The 18,215-nt window shown below is 44.2% G+C and overlaps 1 long non-coding RNA gene across 4 annotated transcripts in view; it reads left to right on the top strand.

Annotated features, from left to right (window-relative positions):
• Positions 1-13,783: 13,783 nt before the first annotated feature.
• The window catches only part of LOC135873363 (uncharacterized), a 28,683-nt gene continuing 24,251 nt past the window's right edge, over positions 13,784-18,215 (top strand). For all 4 annotated transcript variants that reach the window (XR_010561118.1, XR_010561119.1, XR_010561120.1 and 1 more), the window contains exon 1: positions 13,784-13,894. This is a non-coding gene — a long non-coding RNA (uncharacterized LOC135873363). The remainder of the gene's footprint in view (positions 13,895-18,215) is intronic.

Genomic DNA, 18,215 nt, shown 5'->3' on the forward strand with positions numbered 1-18,215 from the left:
GCCTCCAGGAGCTATCCCACAGTGCACCATTGTGACCGCTCTGGCCAGCAATCTGAACTCGCATGCACTGGCCAGGTGGACAGGAAAAGCCCCGGGAACATTTGAATTTCATTTCCTGTTTGCACAGCGTGGAGAGCACAGGTGACCACAGAGAGCTCATCAGCACAGGTAACCATGCAGGCTGATAATCGAAAAAGAGCACCAGCATGGACCGTACAGGAGGTACTGGATTTGATCTCTATATGGGGAGAGGATTCAGTGCTAGCTGAACTGCGTTCGAAAAGACGAAATGCCAAAACTTATGAAAAAATTTCCAAGGGCATGATGGAGAGAGGCCACAATAGGGACACAGATCAGTGCCGCGTGAAAGTCAAGGAGCTCAGACAAGCCTATCAAAAAGCAAAGGAGGCAAACGGTCGCTCCGGGTCAGAGCCGCGGACATGCCGCTTCTACGCTGAGCTAAATGCATTTCTAGGGGGGGCCGCCACCACTACCCCACCTCTGACTGTGGATTCCGAGCTGGGGATAATCTCATCAGGGACACCTGATGATTCCGCGGAAGGGGAAGAGGAGGAGGAGGAGGACGAGCTGGCAGAGAGCACCCAGCTCTCCGTTCTCCCCAACAGCCAGGAACTGTTTCTCACCCTGACTGAAGTACCCTCCCAAGCCTCCCAAGCCAGCACCCAAGACCATGACCCCATGGAAGGGACCTCAGGTGAGTTTACCTTTTAAAATATAAAACATGGTTTAAAAGCAAGCATTTTTAATGATTAATTTGCCCTGAGCACTTGGGATGCATTCGCAGCCAGTACAGCTACTGGAAAAGTCTGTTAACATGTCTGGGGATGGAGCGGAAATCCTCCAGGGACATCTCCATGAAGCTCTCCTGGAGGTACTCCAAAAGCCTTGCCACAAGGTTTCTGGGCAGTGCAGCCTTATTCCGTCCTCCATGGTAGGACACTTGACCACGCCATGCTAGTAGCAAGTAATCTGGTATCATTGCCTGACAGAGCCTGGCAGCGTATGGTCCCGGTGTTTGCTGGCATTCAAGCAACATCCGTTCTTTATCTTGCTGTGTAATCCTCAGGAGAGTGATATCGCTTAGGGTAACCTGGTTGAAATAAGGGAATTTAATTAAGGGGACTGAGGTGGCCGTTCCTACTGGGCTGTTTGCCTGTGGCTGAAAAGAAATCCTTCCCTGCATTTAGCCAAGTGCAAGGGGGGGGGGGGGAGGATTGGCCCAGAGCTTTTCGCGTTTTGCTAGCAGGGATCTTCCCTGATACCAGCCAGGCGGTGGGGGGAGGGATAAAGCACTCATCCCAGAGAATTCATGGCGGGTGGGGGGGGGGGTGTTAGTTTGGTTCCTGCAGGGATCTTCCCTGATACCAGCCACGCGGTGGGGGGAGGGAGAAAGCACTCATCCCAGAGAATTCATGGCGGGTGGGGGGGGGGTGTTAGTTTGGTTCCTGCAGGGATCTTCCCTGATACCAGCCACGCGGTGGGGGGAGGGAGAAAGCACTCATCCCAGAGAATTCATGGCGGGTGGGGGGGGGGTGTTAGTTTGGTTCCTGCAGGGATCTTCCCTGATACCAGCCAGGCGGTGGGGGGAGGGATAAAGCACTCATCCCAGAGAATTGGATGGGGGGGGGTGTTAACCTTCAGCAGCAGAAAACAAGCTAACAGGAAAACTGCAGCACAACGGGCTTTGCTTGGTATGTGGGAAAGCAGGGCGCAGAAGCCTAAAGACAGTGGCTTACCATGGCAGCATGCAAGGTGAATTCTGTTGCCCCGACCTGCGTCTGTGATCTCTAGCAGCAAAGCCACAGGCACTCAATATTAAGAGGCAAAATGCGACCTTGCACAGAAATCACATGTGCTATGTAATGTGAATAGTATACACCGTGAAAGAGTATAAGCATTGTTCTGAAAAATGTATCTTTTAAAAAAATTCTCTCCTTTTTTCACTCCCTCCAGCAGGTGCAAATGTTTCAAGCCTCCCTCCTCCTTCCCGAAGGCTATCCCAGATAAGGCGTCGTAAAAAAAAAACGAGAGAAGAGATGTTTTCCGAAATCATGCAATCCACCAGGAATGAAAGAGCTCATCTGAATGAGTGGAAGGAGACGGTTTGCAAGTATAGGAAAGAAGCCAGTGACCGTGAGGACAGGAGGGACCAACGTGAGGACATGAGGGACCAACGTGAGGACAGAAGGGACCAACGTGAGGAGAGGAGAGACGCTCGAGATGAGAGGTGGCGGCAGGAAGATCAGAGGAGTCGGGAAGCAACGCTGGGGCTGCTGCGTGAGCAAACAGACATGCTCCGGCGTCTGGTGGAGCTTCAGGAACGGCTGCTGGAGAACCGAGTGCCGCTACAGCCCCTGTATAACCCCCCTACCTCCTCACCATGTTCCATAGCCTCCACACCCAGACGTGTAAGAACACGGGGGGGGAGGCTCCGTACACCCTCCCATTCCACCCCAGTGGACAGCCCAAGCAAAAGGCTGCCATTTTTTTAACCTTTTTTTACTGGGCTTTTCCTTCCCGCTGATCCTCCTCCCAAACCCCACTCAGGTTCTGTGCCGCTACAGCCCCTGTATAACCCCCCTACCTCCTCACCATTTTCCATAGCCTCCCCACCCAGATGTGTAAGAACACGGGGGGGGAGGCTCCGTACACCCTCCCATTCCACCCCAGTGGACAGCCCAAGCAAAAGGCTGCCATTTTCTTAACCTTTTTTTACTGGGCTTTTCCTTCCCGCTGATCCTCCTCCCAAACCCCACTCAGGTTCTCTCCCTCTTTTTATAATCAATTCATAAAGAATAAATGATTTTTAAACAATGGTGACTTTATTTCCTTTGAAAGCAAGCTGGGGGAAGGGGGAGGGTGGGTTCCTTACAGAGAATGAGTCAATAAAGGGGGCGGGTTTTCAGGAAGGATAAACAAACATAAATTTCACACTGTAGCCTGGCCAGTCATGAAACTGGTTTTCAAAGCTTCCCTAATGCGCAGCGCTTCATCGTGTGCTCTTCTAATCGCCCTGGTGTCTGGCTGCGAGTAATCAGCAGCCAGGCGATTTGCCTCAGCCTCCCACCCTGCCATAAAGGTCTCCCCCTTGCTCTCACAGAGATTGTGAAGCACACAGCAAGCAGTAATAACAATGGGGATATTGGTTTGGCTGAGGTCTGAGCGAGTCAATAAGGATCGCCAGCGACCTTTTAAACGGCCAAATGCACATTCTACCACCATTCTGCACTTGCTCAGCCTGTAGTTGAACAACTCCTGACTCCTGTCCAGGCTGCCTGTGTATGGCTTCATGAGCCATGGCATTAAGGGGTAGGCTGGGTCCCCAAGAATAACAATTGGCATTTCAACATCCCCCACGGTTATTTTCTGGTCCGGAAAGTAAGTCCCTTGCTGCAGCCGTTTAAACAGATTGGTGTTCCTGAAGACGCGAGCGTCATGAACCCTTCCCGGCCAGCCCACATGGATGTTGGTGAAACGTCCCTTGTGATCCACAAGTGCTTGCAGCACCATTGAGAAGTACCCCTTGCGGTTTATGTACTGGGTACCCTGGTGCTCCGGTGCCAAGATAGGAATATGGGTTCCATCTATTGCCCCACCACAGTTAGGGAATCCCATTGCAGCAAAGCCATCCACTATGACCTGCACATTTCCCAGAGTCACTACCTTTCGTAGCAGCACCTCCGTGATTGCTTTGGCTACTTGCATCACAGCAGCCCCCACAGTAGATTTGCCCACTCCAAATTGATTCCCGACTGACCGGTAGCTGTCTGGCGTTGCAAGCTTCCACAGGGCTATCGCCACTCGCTTCTCAACTGTGAGGGCTGCTCTCATCTTGGTATTCTGGCGCTTCAGGGCAGGGGAAAGCAAGTCACAAAGTTCCATGAAAGTGCCCTTACGCATGCGAAAGTTTCTCAGCCACTGGGAATCGTCCCACACCTGCAACACTATGCGGTCCCACCAGTCTGTGCTTGTTTCCCGGGCCCAGAATCGGCGTTCAAAGCCTATAACCTGGCCCATTAACATCATAATCTCCAAAGCACCGGGGCCCGCGGTCTCAGAGAATTCTGTGTCCGTGTCCATGTCCTCATCACGCTGGTCGCTGCGCTGCAATCGCCGCCTCCTCCTCCTCCTCCTCGCCTCTTTTTTCTGGTCCTGTGTAAGCATAAACTCCACGAGAAAGCGCGAGGTGTTTATAATGTTCAAGACTGCGTTCTGGAGCACAACGGGATCCATGCTTGATGCAGAATGGAGTCTGCAGAGTTCACTCAGGAAAAAAGGCGCGAAATGGTTGTCTGCCGTTGCTTTCAGGGAGGGAGGGGGAGGCTGTACCCAGAACTACCTGCGACAATGTTTTTTGCCCCATCATGCACTGGGGTCTCAACCCAGAATTCCAAGGGGGGTGGAGACTGCGGGAACTATGGGATAGCTATGTAAAAGCTACCCACAATGCAACGCTCTGGAAATCGATGCTACTATGGTAGCTTGGACGCACACCACCGAATTAATGGTGCCTAGTGTGGCCGAATACATTCGAATTTATAAAATCGGTTTCCTAAATTCGAATTATATAAATTCGAATTAATCCTGTAGTGTAGACATACCCTTTGATGCAGTAGAGAAGGGGGAGCCAGCGGAAGGATGCAAAGAGAGGAGTGATGTGGTAAAAGCAAAGGACTAGGGAAATGATGTTTGCAGCAGCATTCTGAAGGGAAATGAGTGGGACATGTTTGACTTTGTCAAGGCTAAAGAAAAAGATGCTGCAGTAATTGAAACATGAGACAATGGGAGCCTGGACTAGAGTTTTAGCTGTGATGGATAGGAAACAGTGTATATTAGAGTTGTTATGCAGAAAGACTCAGAAAGATTTAGATACAGCCTGGATGTGAACAGACACAAAAAGAATGAAGTGACTCCAGGGCCACATAACGAATCAGTGACAGAGTTGAGAAGTGGAGGAGCTCTTGGCTCCTAGTCCTATATTCACTCCTCTATAGTAAATTGCCCTTCCAGAGTACGTTACTGTTTTTACAGAAAGTTCATTTCCAACATGCTTTGTGATGAAATACATGCAAAATGGTAGTTTTACATACATATATATTCATACAGTAAAAGTTTATTATATTTTTATCAATTTTCATCATGGCAAAAGGCTAAAAAAGTGAAGTACCACAGCTTCTGTACCAGGACTGGTGGTTTTTAATATATTAATGATCTGGAAGAGGGGTTGAGAATTAAAATGATAAAATTTGCAGATGACACAAAATTAGTTAGGTTGGTCAAGTCTGCAGAACAGTGTTTTTCCAAGTTCGGGTCATGACCCAGTACTGGATTGCGGCTTGTAAGGCCTATAAGCATGTAAAGCCTTGCTCAGCGACCCATTGGCACTGGTCAGCACCGCCGACCAGGACATTAAAAGTCCCGTTGGCAGTGCTGCCCGGCTAACGCAGGCTAGCGCCTACCTGCTCCGACACCGTGATGCACCCTGGAAGCAGCCAGCAGCAGGTCCGGCTTCTAGGCAGCGCGGCCACTGGGCTCCACGGGCTGCCCCCGCCCCAAGTACCAGCGTCACACTCCCAGCCAATGGGAGCTGGGGGGGGGGCAGTGCCTGCAGGAGAGAGCCACGTGGAGCCGCTTGCGTTCCTCCACCTAGGAGACCTGCTGCTGGCCACTTCCGGGGCGCAGCGTGGTCTGTGGTGCCAGAACAGGCAGGAAGCCTGCCTCTGCACCCTGGCTGCGCTGCTGACCAGAAGCCGCTGGAGGTAAGTCCGCTCCCCAATCCCCTGCCCCAGCCCTGAGCCCCCCAAACCACTCAGCCCCAGCCCAGAGCCCTGACCCCTCCTGACCCTAACCCCTCCCCCAGCCCAGAGCCCCCTCCCACACCCTGAACCCCTCATTCCTGGCCCCACCCCCCACCCCTCACCCCAACTCTCTGCCTCAGCCCTGAGCCCCTCCAACACCCCAAGCCCCTCATCCCCAGCTCCGTTGGGTCATGGGCATCAACAATTTTCTTCCACTGGGTCCCCAGGAAAGAAGTTTGAAAACCACTGCTGTAGACGACTGTGAGGAACTTCAGAAGTACCTAACCAAACCAGTTGAATGGATAACAAAATGACAGATGAAATTCTATATTCAAAAAATGCAAAAGAGTATCCACTGAAGGGAATGATTGGAAATTCTCACACACCTTATGGGGTTCTAAATTAATGCCATCAGTTCAGGAAAAAAGACCTACGGTGAAATCTTGGCCCCACTGAAATCAATGGCAAAATTCACATTGATTTCAGTGGAGCCAGGATTTCATCCCTGGGCATCACTGTGAAGAGTTCAATGAAGATCTCTGCTCAATGTGCAGCAGAGATTAAAAAAGTAAACAAACATGAGGATGCATAAGGAGTGGGATGGAGAATAATATGAAAATATTATATAAATCATGGTATGTCCTTACCTAGTATATTGTGTGCAGTAATGGTCCCCCATCTGAAAGAGCAAATAGCAGAAAGAGAGGGAATTCAGATAAAGGCAATGTAGTGGAGTAATCACCCCGCTCCGGCCCTGGAAGAGTAAAAGCAGCCCTGGAGAGGGCTGCAGCAGGGTAAGAGAAAACAGCTGTGAGAAGCTGAGAGAGTCACTGACCTGACCACAGCTGTGGCCAGCTTAATCAGGGCCCAGCTGGCCCTTATAAGAGGGCTGGGGCCAGAAGCTAAGGGGAGATTCCCTCTCAAAAGGCAAGAGAGAGAGTGAGAGAGACTTGGCTGCTGAGCAGGGTACCTAGACTGGAACAGGGCTGGGAGAAGGCCAGAGTAGCTGGGGAGCTCTGGCCTGGAAAACCCCCAGGCTGCAGGCCTTGCTAAAGGCTGGAAACAGTACTCGGGTTGCAGAGGCAGCAGGTCCAACCCCCCCTTGCCAATGAGTGGTATAGACTGCAGTCTTCCTCAGTGAGATGGGGCTAGATGGTGACTGGCAGTAGCCACTGAGGTGAGGTGGGGATAGGGGGCTGGGGATTCCCTGGGGAGGGGAGACCCTGAGAGACTGTGGGGTACTGCAGGGGGCAGAACCCTGAGAGAAGGGGCACTGGGGTCTGGGAGGGACATGGGGGGCCAGTGGCAAGGAGAGACACCGGCCAGCAGAGGGCGCTCTGGAGGCTGGCGAGCTAATTCCCTGGACGACCAGCAGGTGGCGCCGTGCCAGTGAGTTGTCATCCCTGCTATAAGCAACAAGAATGATTAGGGGCACAGAAAAACTCTCATGTAAAAAGCAATTGAAAGGTTTGGACTGTTTATTTTAGAAAGCAGATGAACAAGAGGGCACATGGAAAAAAGTATACAAAAAAAAATGATGTAGGGAAGTAGGCTGAATAGAAATTCCCAGTCTCTTAGAATATAAAAACAAGGGGACATTCAGTGAAATTAGAAGATGGATAAATCAAAACTGATAAAAGGAAATATTTTTTTCATACAAGGCTCAATTAGCCAGAGGAACTCCTTGCCAAAACATATAATTGAGGCCAAGAACTTAGCAGGATTTAAAAAAAGATTGGATATTTTTATGGGTAATAAGAATATCCAGTGTTATAATAGTAAATATTAAAAAAATTAATAGGATTCAGGGGATAAGTCCATGTGTGCATATATTAGGGTTAGAAGAAAACCTTTTCTTGCAGACGGTTATTCCATAACTACTTATTGCAAGGTTTTATGCACCTTTCTATGAAGCAACTGGGGCTGGCCATTGTCAGAGACCAGATAGATTGACCTTGGGTCTGTTCCAGTATGGCAATTCCTATGTTCCAATGCCCCTAAATGAAACTTAATGTTTGGATCAGAACAGTTTTGGTAAATATGCAAAGAAAGTCAAAATTAAAGGATGATTTGGTGATTTTATATATATATTTAACACATTGCATTTTTTAAAATGGCTTTACAGCTAACTAGCTCTTTTGTTTGCATTGAGTCTTGCGTTAAACCTCAAAAGATTTGATTTTTAATTAACTCTGCATGTGTGGAGTAATTTAAATATTTTAAAAAACCTTTACTGCCATCATCCGTTTCTCATTCAGTACGATATTAAATTTAAACTCTCTCTCTCTCTCTCTAAACATATGCACACAAATAACCTGGATATTCAAAACATAATACATAGTCCTTTTACCCCATACATACAGCTGTAATTACAACACTATGCCCTCCAGTTAAATGTTTTCCCCTGTTAATATATGCCCTTCCAATCGCCATTTCTTCGAGATCACAAAGAGGAACAAAACATTCATTCTATTGATGCAAATTGAAGAATGGCAAAATTAAAACAAAGATGAATTTGCTATGGTGTTTACTTATATAAGACAAGAATTATAACTCACTGAAAATTGGTCTGTGTTGTTTGATATAAAAACAGTCTTGAATTGGATATTACACGGAGTACAGAGCAGCTTCATAGCTATTCCTCTTACACCTATATGCTGAGACATCACTAAATTATTTAGTGGTGAGCAAATTGGGGTTTTTTTGGGGGGGGGGCAAACTGAAAAATAAATAAATAAAAGATTGGGTTAGTTTAAACTGAAACTGATTTTTTTTCCTTGCAAAAAAAATTAAATAGTAAAAATTTGTGTTAATGTTTTGTTCAACCCAAAACTACATTAAAAAGTTTGTTTTATTTTTTATTTTTTATAAATTAAATGCTGTTTTGAAACAAAGTTCAAACAATCTTTTGAAATGGTCAAAATAACCCTTTGTAATGGTCAAAATGAAACATTTCAAAATGAAAAGTTAAAATATTTCCATTTGAATGGCCGAAATGAACCATTTAGAAATTTTTTTAAACCCCCACTCATTGATCCAGTCAGTAATAAAATGCCAGTCAGGAATCATCAGTAATTTGGATAATTTGCACAGAAATTATTTCAGTACAGTTCATGTGTTCCTAGTTTTGGGGGATTAATTTTCCATCTGATCAGAGCCAAAGTTTCTGGCATACACACCATGGACTTTTCACAGATTTGGAACTTTGATCTTGAGCACAAGTATAAATGCTATTATTGTTTAAATGTGTATTAAAATAAATAACCATCCCATCTGAAGTAAAAAGAATCCATATACAAATGTCATACACAATGACAATGCACTTATGCTTTGGGTCATTTCCACTGGTCAGGCATTAACTCCATTTTGATATGAGTAAGGGAAAATTCTACTACAAAGGCACAGTCATCATGGGCAACTTCCTTCCTGTTACAACCTAACTTTCTAGTATAGGCTCCTTGGGGACCTAGAAGATTTTCAGAGGATCAGAACTATTCACCATTCTTGAACTGGGGGACGTATTACTTTACTAATGAAATTTAAATGTGTAAGTACCGCTCCTATATCTTGACAGCTCAGAAGAAAAATAAACATTGTGTATTATATACAAAACATGTTAAGGTTGCAAAGTCAAACACTCGAAAGCTACGAAATGCCACAATTAAGATTGCACATACAACATTAATGCAGCCCTCTAATGTCAATAGTTCATGGATTAGGGACCCAATCTTATGGGGTTCCAGGGGCTTCTGTACAGATTAATTAGGTTAATCTTTCTATCTACCCAATGGGACTCAGTGCTCAGTCTAGAAGATACCATCAGAGATGCTTAGTTTTGCAGTTCTCAAACTGTGGATTTGTGTCTCCAGAGATAACAGCAACAGTTTTTAAATAAATAAATATACAGAAGTGAGAAATAACAGACCTCAACCCTATTGTCCCTCTTCAAATTTGTATACACAGAGTCAATCCCTTACCTCTCTCTAAAAGTGCAAAGTTTCCAAAAAAAAAAATTGTTGGGGGCAGAATAGATCTGGACAAGGAGAAGAAGTCTGGAAATAAATGTGAGAAGGGAGGGACAGGCAGCAGAAACAAAAGTGAAACTGTTTGAGCAGTATATTACAGAAGTCTTGAGGTATTTCTGAGTGTAGCCTTCATTGATTTGAGATCTACTATACCATTTTCTCACTAGCAGCAGGCTGTAAAAAAGACCCAGTTTGGGAATATTTTAATGAAGTTCCTCTACCTGTGGGTAAAACAGGCATGCGTGTGAAATGCAAACAGTGCCACAAAGAAATGCAAGATCTAGTTGCCCGAATGGAGCAACATCATGAGAAGTGTTCCTTCTAAGGAGGAAGCTGCGCTGAAGATGATGAAAGGAACATGTCTGAACATACAGGATTTTCAGGTTTGTAAACTTTTATATTTCATACTTTCTTAAGGACTGCCTGTCTTCCTTCTGGACTATTCTTGAATTCTCATGTTTGAGCAAAAAATAGTTGTTACTCTATGGTACTAACATTTTAGATGCAGTTGTGATCAAAAATAAATAGCTGAAATAGGCAGATCTTCCTTTTACAATTTCACCTTTAAAGTAGTACTGTCAGTGAACGCAATGAGTAATACTAAATGAGCAGTATGGTAATAATAATTAAATAACTGCATTGACTTATTTTGTTTAGGGGAATCCATCCTCAACATACAGGATTCTGAAGACCATCCACCTTCAAAATCACGATCATTTTCTATAGTTTCAGAGTTATCTGCCAATGACAGTGTTTCAGTCACATCATGTACGTCACATAGCCCACAGTATATCACCTGTAGCAAAAAGAAGAAAAATCTCCATCACCCAGAAACAACCATAGAGAAATTTGCGATAACCAGCAGATTACAAAAAGAGGTAATTGATGAAAAAATTGCCCGGTTTGTTTATGCAACAAACTTTCCTTTCCGTATGATTGAGAACCCACACTTCATTAACATGGTTCAGTCATTAAGACCAGGATAGAGTCCACCCAACAGAGCAGATGTCGCAGGCAAATTGCTGGATAAAGCATATGAAAGAGAAATTGAGTAGTGTGCAAAAGGTCTAGAGAGTGAAATTGTTAACCCGAGTCTTGATGGGTGGAGCAATGTCCACAATGATCCTGTTGTATGTGCTTGTGTGACAACAGAAGAAGGGAATGTCTTTCTTACAGAAACAATTGATACATCAGGCAATGCACACACAGCAGAATACTTACAAGAAGTAGCAGTAAAAGCTATAACAAACTGTGGGGAAAAAAAGTTCAAATGTCTAGAATGCCGCTTGGTCACAGACAATGCTGCAAATGTATCCAAGATGAGAAGAAATTATTTACAAGAGAGCCCCAAGCTAATAACATACGGTTGCAGTGCTCATTTGATGCACCTCCTAGCCAAAGACTTCAGTGTTCCAGAAATAAAGGCTAATGTTGTTGAAATTGCAAAATACTTTCGTAACAACCACTTTACAGCAGCTGCTCTGAAAAAAGTGGGAGGAACCAAGCTAACTCTCCCACAAGACGTGCGATGGAACTCTGTAGTGGACTGTTTTGAGCACTATATCAAGAACTGGCCTAATCTGATGAGTTTGTGAACAAAATCATGAAAAACTAGATGGCACTGTCACAGCCAAAGTTCTTAACATTGGGCTTAAGAGAAATGTTGAGCACATGCTGAGTACCCTGAAGCCTATTTCTGTAGCCTTGAACAAAATGCAGCGAAATAGCTATTTTATTGCTGACACCGTTGAAATTTTGAAGGAACTGAGAGACCTTAAAAAGAGAGAAATGCAATGACAGAGTTAAATTACAAGCATTAAAAAAACGAATGGAACACGCCCTATCTCGAGCTCTTTTTCTTGCAAATATTTTCCATACTCAGTACCAGGGTCAAACCTTAACTGCTGAAGAAGAGGAGTTGGCTATGACATGGACATCCAGCAATCATCCCTCCATAATGCCATCTATAAAAAACTTCAGTGCTAAGAGTGAACCATTCAAGAAGTATATGTTTGCTGATGATGTTTTAAAGAAAGTCACACCAGTGAACTGGTAGAAGTCACTTAAGCACTTGGATTCAGAGACTGTTGAAGTGAATCTCACTTTTAACAGCAGTAGCTTCTTCTGCCGGTGTAAAGAGAATATTTTCATCCTTTGGACTAATTCATTCCAAATTGAGATCATTTGGGACCTAAAAAAGCAGGAAAGATTGTTTATAATCTGGAAAAGAAAAACAAACATGAAAATGAAGGTGAAGCCAACTGAGTTAGCTGCAAAAGCCAATATTTTAAGTTTCTCATGTTGACCTGGCTGACACAGTCTATTTGATTTTTTTTTTTTTAATATTTAACTCTTTTAAACAATTGAAGCAAAAACAAACCTGATCTTTAAAAAAACTTGAATGTTTAACTAAATTCAAAAATTCATATGCTTGTTTTGTTAAAGTATTATAGGTTTGCTGTTGAGGGGGAAAAAAACCCAGAAGATATAACATTGTTGTTTTAGTTAAATAAAACAACTTAAATGTCTGTCTGGTGATCTTCTTCTCCTAAAACAGCAGGGCAAGAAAATCCTCCAAATATTAACGATTAACTTGTTGAACTAGAGATATTTATGAAGTCATTGGGAGGTGAACTATCTGCTTCAATTACCTTTGGTAAATGAAATAACCAAACAATCATTCATTTTTCTGATATAGCTGTAAAATAAATCTGAAAAGTTTTTAAAATAAATCACTTAAAATTATATAGTCTATACCTTCTAAAAATGAAACCTACATCTATCTCTGAGAGTTGTGAAGAATATGTATTAAGGTTGTAACAACCAACAAGAATGCACTTTTATGTAGAAATCCATGATTGAATCGAGTCTTCCTGACTAGTGGATTTAAATAAAATTGAAACACTTTCTAACAGGGTGGATTTAGAAAAAGTGTTTCATTCTGCATGCTTTTTCTTTAGTAATGTGGATGGTAAAACCTTTAAAGTTAGTGCATGTAGTTCATATAACTGAACCTACCCTACAGCAATGTAGCATAGTCACGACTGCTAGTTTCTTCTCTAGATTGTCAATAAACAGAGCTAGCATGAGACAGAATTAGTAGTACATCTCTGCAGAGGGGTGATTCCTTCAGTAATTCAGCCAAAGGTATGGCACAACGCACTGGGATAACGGAGAGGCCTACAACTGTAACCGCCCCAGTAATTTGACGGATGAGGCAGTGGCTGCAGTACACGTGTCAGGGTGAATTTTTAATCCCCGCTCACTTTAGTTGTACGTAACTTGCCTACAGCTTCCCCAAGGGGCTGGTCCTCTCCGCAGCCTAGGTAGCCGCTGTGTGCGCGCTCCTGGTGGCTCCGTTTCAAACAAACGGGTGACAGGATTCCGTTCAAACTCTATCACACGCCCACGCCGGCCTAGGGCGCCTGAGGGCAGCGGGACGGCAGCAACAGGCTGGAAGGACCGTCCCCCGCGCTGGCAGCTGGCTCGACGGTAGCCTGCCCGAGTCGCTCCTGGGTGGGACTCTCGCGGCCCGCGCTACTCGGCGAGACGCCCGCACAGCCGGCCCAAGGCTTAATGACAACACAGAGCTCCCCAAATCCCCGCGCGGGCCGCAAGCTCCGAGGAGCCACGCGGGGATTCAGGGCCCGCCACACGTTTAATGGTCACGGGCTGACCCCGCCCACCTGACCGGTCTTGCCTCTACCTATGCCTAGTCAACATATGTGTGTGGGTGGTATGGCACCGTGGCGGCTGCGCATGCGCAGAGTCTATAGCTAGGGGAGGGGCGGAGCCCGGCACTGCGCAGGCGCATCTCTGACATCCAGTTCCCATTACTTTAGTGGGACCGGTTCAGGATACTGCGGAGCAACACAGAGCTTGGGCGAGGCTGGCGTTCTGTCATACTTCCGGTCACGTGGGGCGAACGGAAGCGGCGTTTGTCACGTGGCCCTTTCTGGGCTCGTTTTAACTGGGGAGAATGCAGTTCCTCCTTCCGTTCCTTTCGTGGGTGCGCGAGAGGCAGCCGGAGAGCGGTCAGCGGCCCACGAGGTGCGGGGCTGGGGGAGCAGGGACGGACTGGTGGTCTGGGCTGAGGGGATCCTGTGGGTCGGGGAGGTCTGTGCGGGGCGGATTGGAGAGGCGAGGTCTGTGCTGGGGGGAGGGAGTTCTCTGGTGGGTTGCATGGGTGTGCGTGTGGGGTGGGTATGTGTGGAAGGAGGAGTTTAGGGGAGGCTGGGGGGGGCGAAAGCAGGGATGGGCGGTCTGGGTGTGTGGGAGGAGGAGCTAAGAGGAGGCTGGGGGGGTGAATGCAGAGATGGGTGGTCTGAGTGTGGGGGGGGATGGGTGTGTGTGGGATAGGTTGACCAGACAGCAAATGTGAAAAATTGGGATGGGGGTGGGGGGGTAATAGGGGCCTATATAGAAAAAGCCCCACAAATCAGGACTCCCTATAAAATCAGGACATTTCGGGGGTTGGACTAGATGACTTCCTGAGGTCCCTTCCGACCCTGATATTCTATGACTCTAGTGTGGGAGGAGGGATTGGGGGATCTGTCTGTGCTTGCTGTGTAAGCACTCATTAAGGCGGTTGGGTGCGAGTGCCTTGGTGAGGCAGTTGGTGTGTGTCACAGCAACAGCCCTGTGGCCAACTTGCCAGCCCCTGTATGTCTCTGGCAGGCTGCTAATGTGCTTTGAAGCCACTGAGACTGTCTCCCTAGAACCTGAGTGTTGCAGAGCCCAGGGAGTAGTTTCCAGCCCTGGGTGAAGCATAGATGCCCTGGATATGCCTCTGAGCTCTTGGATGTGGAAAGCTCTGTTAGCTCTGAGAGCCTCCTACTGGATTCCAAACAAAAACTTAACTGGACTCATTGTTAATTGTCACTCTGGCAATTCCATTACAAGTCTCACACTATTTGATGTTTTTCTTTCATACGTGGTTGCTGGTGGCAAGAAGTTTCATGAGACTCTCTACAGAGAAGACATTGCCAATTATATCACTATAATGTGATAGTGTGGTTAAACTTCTATAATTACACCAATGTAACTCCCTGTGTGGGCACTTAGCCCTCAATAATGGTGGCTTTTTTGCCTTTGCTTAATTGCTCTCAAAGTAACCTACAGTAAGCTAAAATACATAAATGCATTCATACTGGAATAAGAATGTCCATAAAGTAACCTAACTGGAATAAGTGTGTCCACACAGGGAGTATAGCAGTCTAAATTCACACCCTGTATCATACCGGTATAACTTTTCCCATATAGAGAAGCCTTAGTTTCTAGCCCTCTTGGTTGCAGAGACAAGCTTAAAAACATGATGCAAGTGCATCCTAATATCTCAGAAACTAAAAGACAAATAAGAGAGAACTGCTGCTAGGAAGTATTGGTACAGTAACAGCTGACCGACTATTTAGTCACCACAGAGAATTTGTAGATTCTAGGCTTGGTCTATACTTAAGCTTTGCTGGCATAGAAATGTCAGTTGGATGTGTGAGACTTTTTTACACACGTAGCCAACATAGCTGTGCTGGCAACATTCTGGTGTAGACAGTTCTACTGGCAGAAAGTTATTTTGCCAGTATAGTTTATTTTGTTTTGGGAACTGGTATAAGATAACCTGCAAAAGAATTATTGTCAGTATAAGCTAGTTCTACACTAGGGGAGTTTGTCAATATAGAAACTCCTTGTAGATCTTGCTGTTTTCTATAATATTCAAGCTTGCATTAAGAAAATTTCTACTATAGCTCTCATAGGCTTGGTCACATCCGTCACTGATGTACCTTTGCTGATCTACTCCTCAGTATAGATGCAGCTATGTTGATGGATGAGTACTTCTGTCAATATAGCTAATATTTAGGGAGGCAGTGTTCTTATATCAACAGAAAAAAAGTCACTGTAGGTTGCATCTACACTATGGGGCTATGTTGGCATAGTCTCTGTAGTGTAGACATACCCATAGGAAAAACAATGCCAGGAGAGGTGTACATCTCTCTCCTGTAGTCCATCTTGATGTGCTTTTAACTTTGTATTAATATGCAGCTGTTCAGAGCTCTTCATACTGGAAATATCTACCCACTGTTTGTCTAGTGTCATTGCAGCTTTGTCTACACATGACTTTCCCTGGTTTAACTGAACATGTTATTTTTAACTGATTCAGAGCTGGTCGACACTACAGAGTTAGGCTGGTTTAACTATATTGCTCAGGGGGCTGTGAAAAATTTCACACCCTGTGTGATGTAGTTAAGCTGACCTAAGCCCCGTGGTAAACACCACTAGGTTGATAGATGAATTCTTCCATTGAGCTAGCGTCCCTTGAGCAGTGGATTTACTACAGCGACAGACGAACCCCATCTGAAACTGTAGTACATGTCTACACTACAGCAATGCTGCTGCAGCATTTCTAGTGTGGACATATCTTAGTTAACTGGTGCAAGTTGTATGTAGATGAGGACTGTAGCTCAATGTATTAATTTGGATGGTTGTTTGTTTTATGACTGTTTGTTGTATGCCAATCTTCTGATCACTTAAAATGGGGGTTTTTTCCCCTCAGGGGTTACTTTGAAGTTAAAGAAAAAATCACAAACTCCAGGCCCTGATGGTTATAGTATCAGTTAAGCAAGTTTAACTTGGGTGGGATAGATTACTGTTTAGCAAACCAGTTTTGGTGTAGCTGTGCAATATTTTTCAGTGACCCACATCATTTTTGTAATGCTACCGCTTAGTGGTATTTAAAATATGAATAGGGAAAAGTAGAATAGGAAACAAAGTTAAATGTTTGCAAACATCTGTCTCAGATCAGGAGTACCAAGCAATTAGAGTAAGTATTTCAAGAACAATCCTATGTTCTATTACTTTGAATAATTCAAAGAAATCTGATTTGGGCAGAAAATCAAAACCAACTTGTTAAATCCCCTGACTACAAAGGAGACTAAATAGTGTACAGTACTATTGCTTTAAGGATAAATTGTATAGCAAAAATATCTACAAGCCATGGGGAAAATGAATTAATCCCAACCTAATTTGTTGGAAATTGGCTTTGAAACTAACTAGTAAACTGCCCTCAATATTTCACATAAGCACCCAGTATACTTTCCTATAATGAGAGAACAAATATTGAGTGAGAAGATCTTCAAATTCTTAAACAAAAGGATTATAGAAGATCACATGGGTTTATTTAAAAAAGGTACCATACTCCCTCATCACATTAAGTTTATTATTAATAAGTATTTAAATTGCAGTAGCACCTAAAGACCACAGTGAGGTAGGCACAAAAAGTTGACAGCAGTACAATTCTGAATAAGACCTGGGGGCATACACCCCAAATAGCCATATTTGCCTTGTTTGCTGGGGACCTTGCTAGCACTGGGAGAGAAAGGAACCCTCAATTCTAACAAATGTTATAGAGATAACCAACTTCAGTTTTCATTTTATGGTATGCAAATATAATTTCAGAAATTCTGCTACCTGTGGGGTTCTAAAAGAGAAGAAAGTTGATGTGATTGTTTTATAAATTGGAAAAGTACTTTTTAAAATATAATGTTAAAGTCCTGAGAGATGAGCTGCAGGTTTCTTGCTTTCTCTTTGAATGTCTAATTCCACAAGTATTGACAATTACAATGAAAATGAGAGTTTAGAAATCAGCTATTTCTTTCAGACCTCTGGGACCTTGTACAAAATCTCAGGCAGAGAAACCAGGAAGTATGTAATTTTAACTAAACTTAAATTCTAATCTTGACACAACTTTAAAAATGGAGTGAATGTAATTTGCACTTTAAAAATAAAAAATGGGGCAGATGACCTGCTAACATGTTTTATATACACTCTGATTTGAAAGGATAGAGTTTCTAGTGAAAATGAACAGAGGTCATTTCCTATTATGTCCTCCTCATAATGACATCTCCCACCATTTCTGAGACTAATCAAATGTGATTATAGTTGCGCTAACACTTTATTTTGAACAAACTGCTTTGTTTGATTGCAAATTAAATAGTTGATTTCTTATTTGAGACTTGCTTTAAGACACCTAGTTTATTTTACTACAGTTTGCATATGTTCTGTGAAATTGAGCTGGATTTCATTAGGCAATAGAAGACATTTACTATTGGCAAATCATTTTTATTGATTATTTTGAGTTATTTTCAGTCTTTCAAGTGTTCCAGATAATGATAAATTGGACAGCTAAATAACCTTACTGCTGTTGATATGTCTTCATAAATCATTTTCATCAGCAGCTGGGTGTCCAAATTCTAATGATAAATTGCCCCTTTGTCACTGGGGAGTTTAGTTAGAGAGTTGTCCGGTGGTCCTGACCATGCCCTTTCCATAGTATAGTGACATACTTAAGAGCATTAGTTGTCTTGGGACTCCATTGTAG

Source organism: Emys orbicularis, chromosome 2 (assembly GCF_028017835.1).
Source record: "Emys orbicularis isolate rEmyOrb1 chromosome 2, rEmyOrb1.hap1, whole genome shotgun sequence".
In the NCBI taxonomy this organism is placed as follows: domain Eukaryota; kingdom Metazoa; phylum Chordata; order Testudines; family Emydidae; genus Emys; species Emys orbicularis.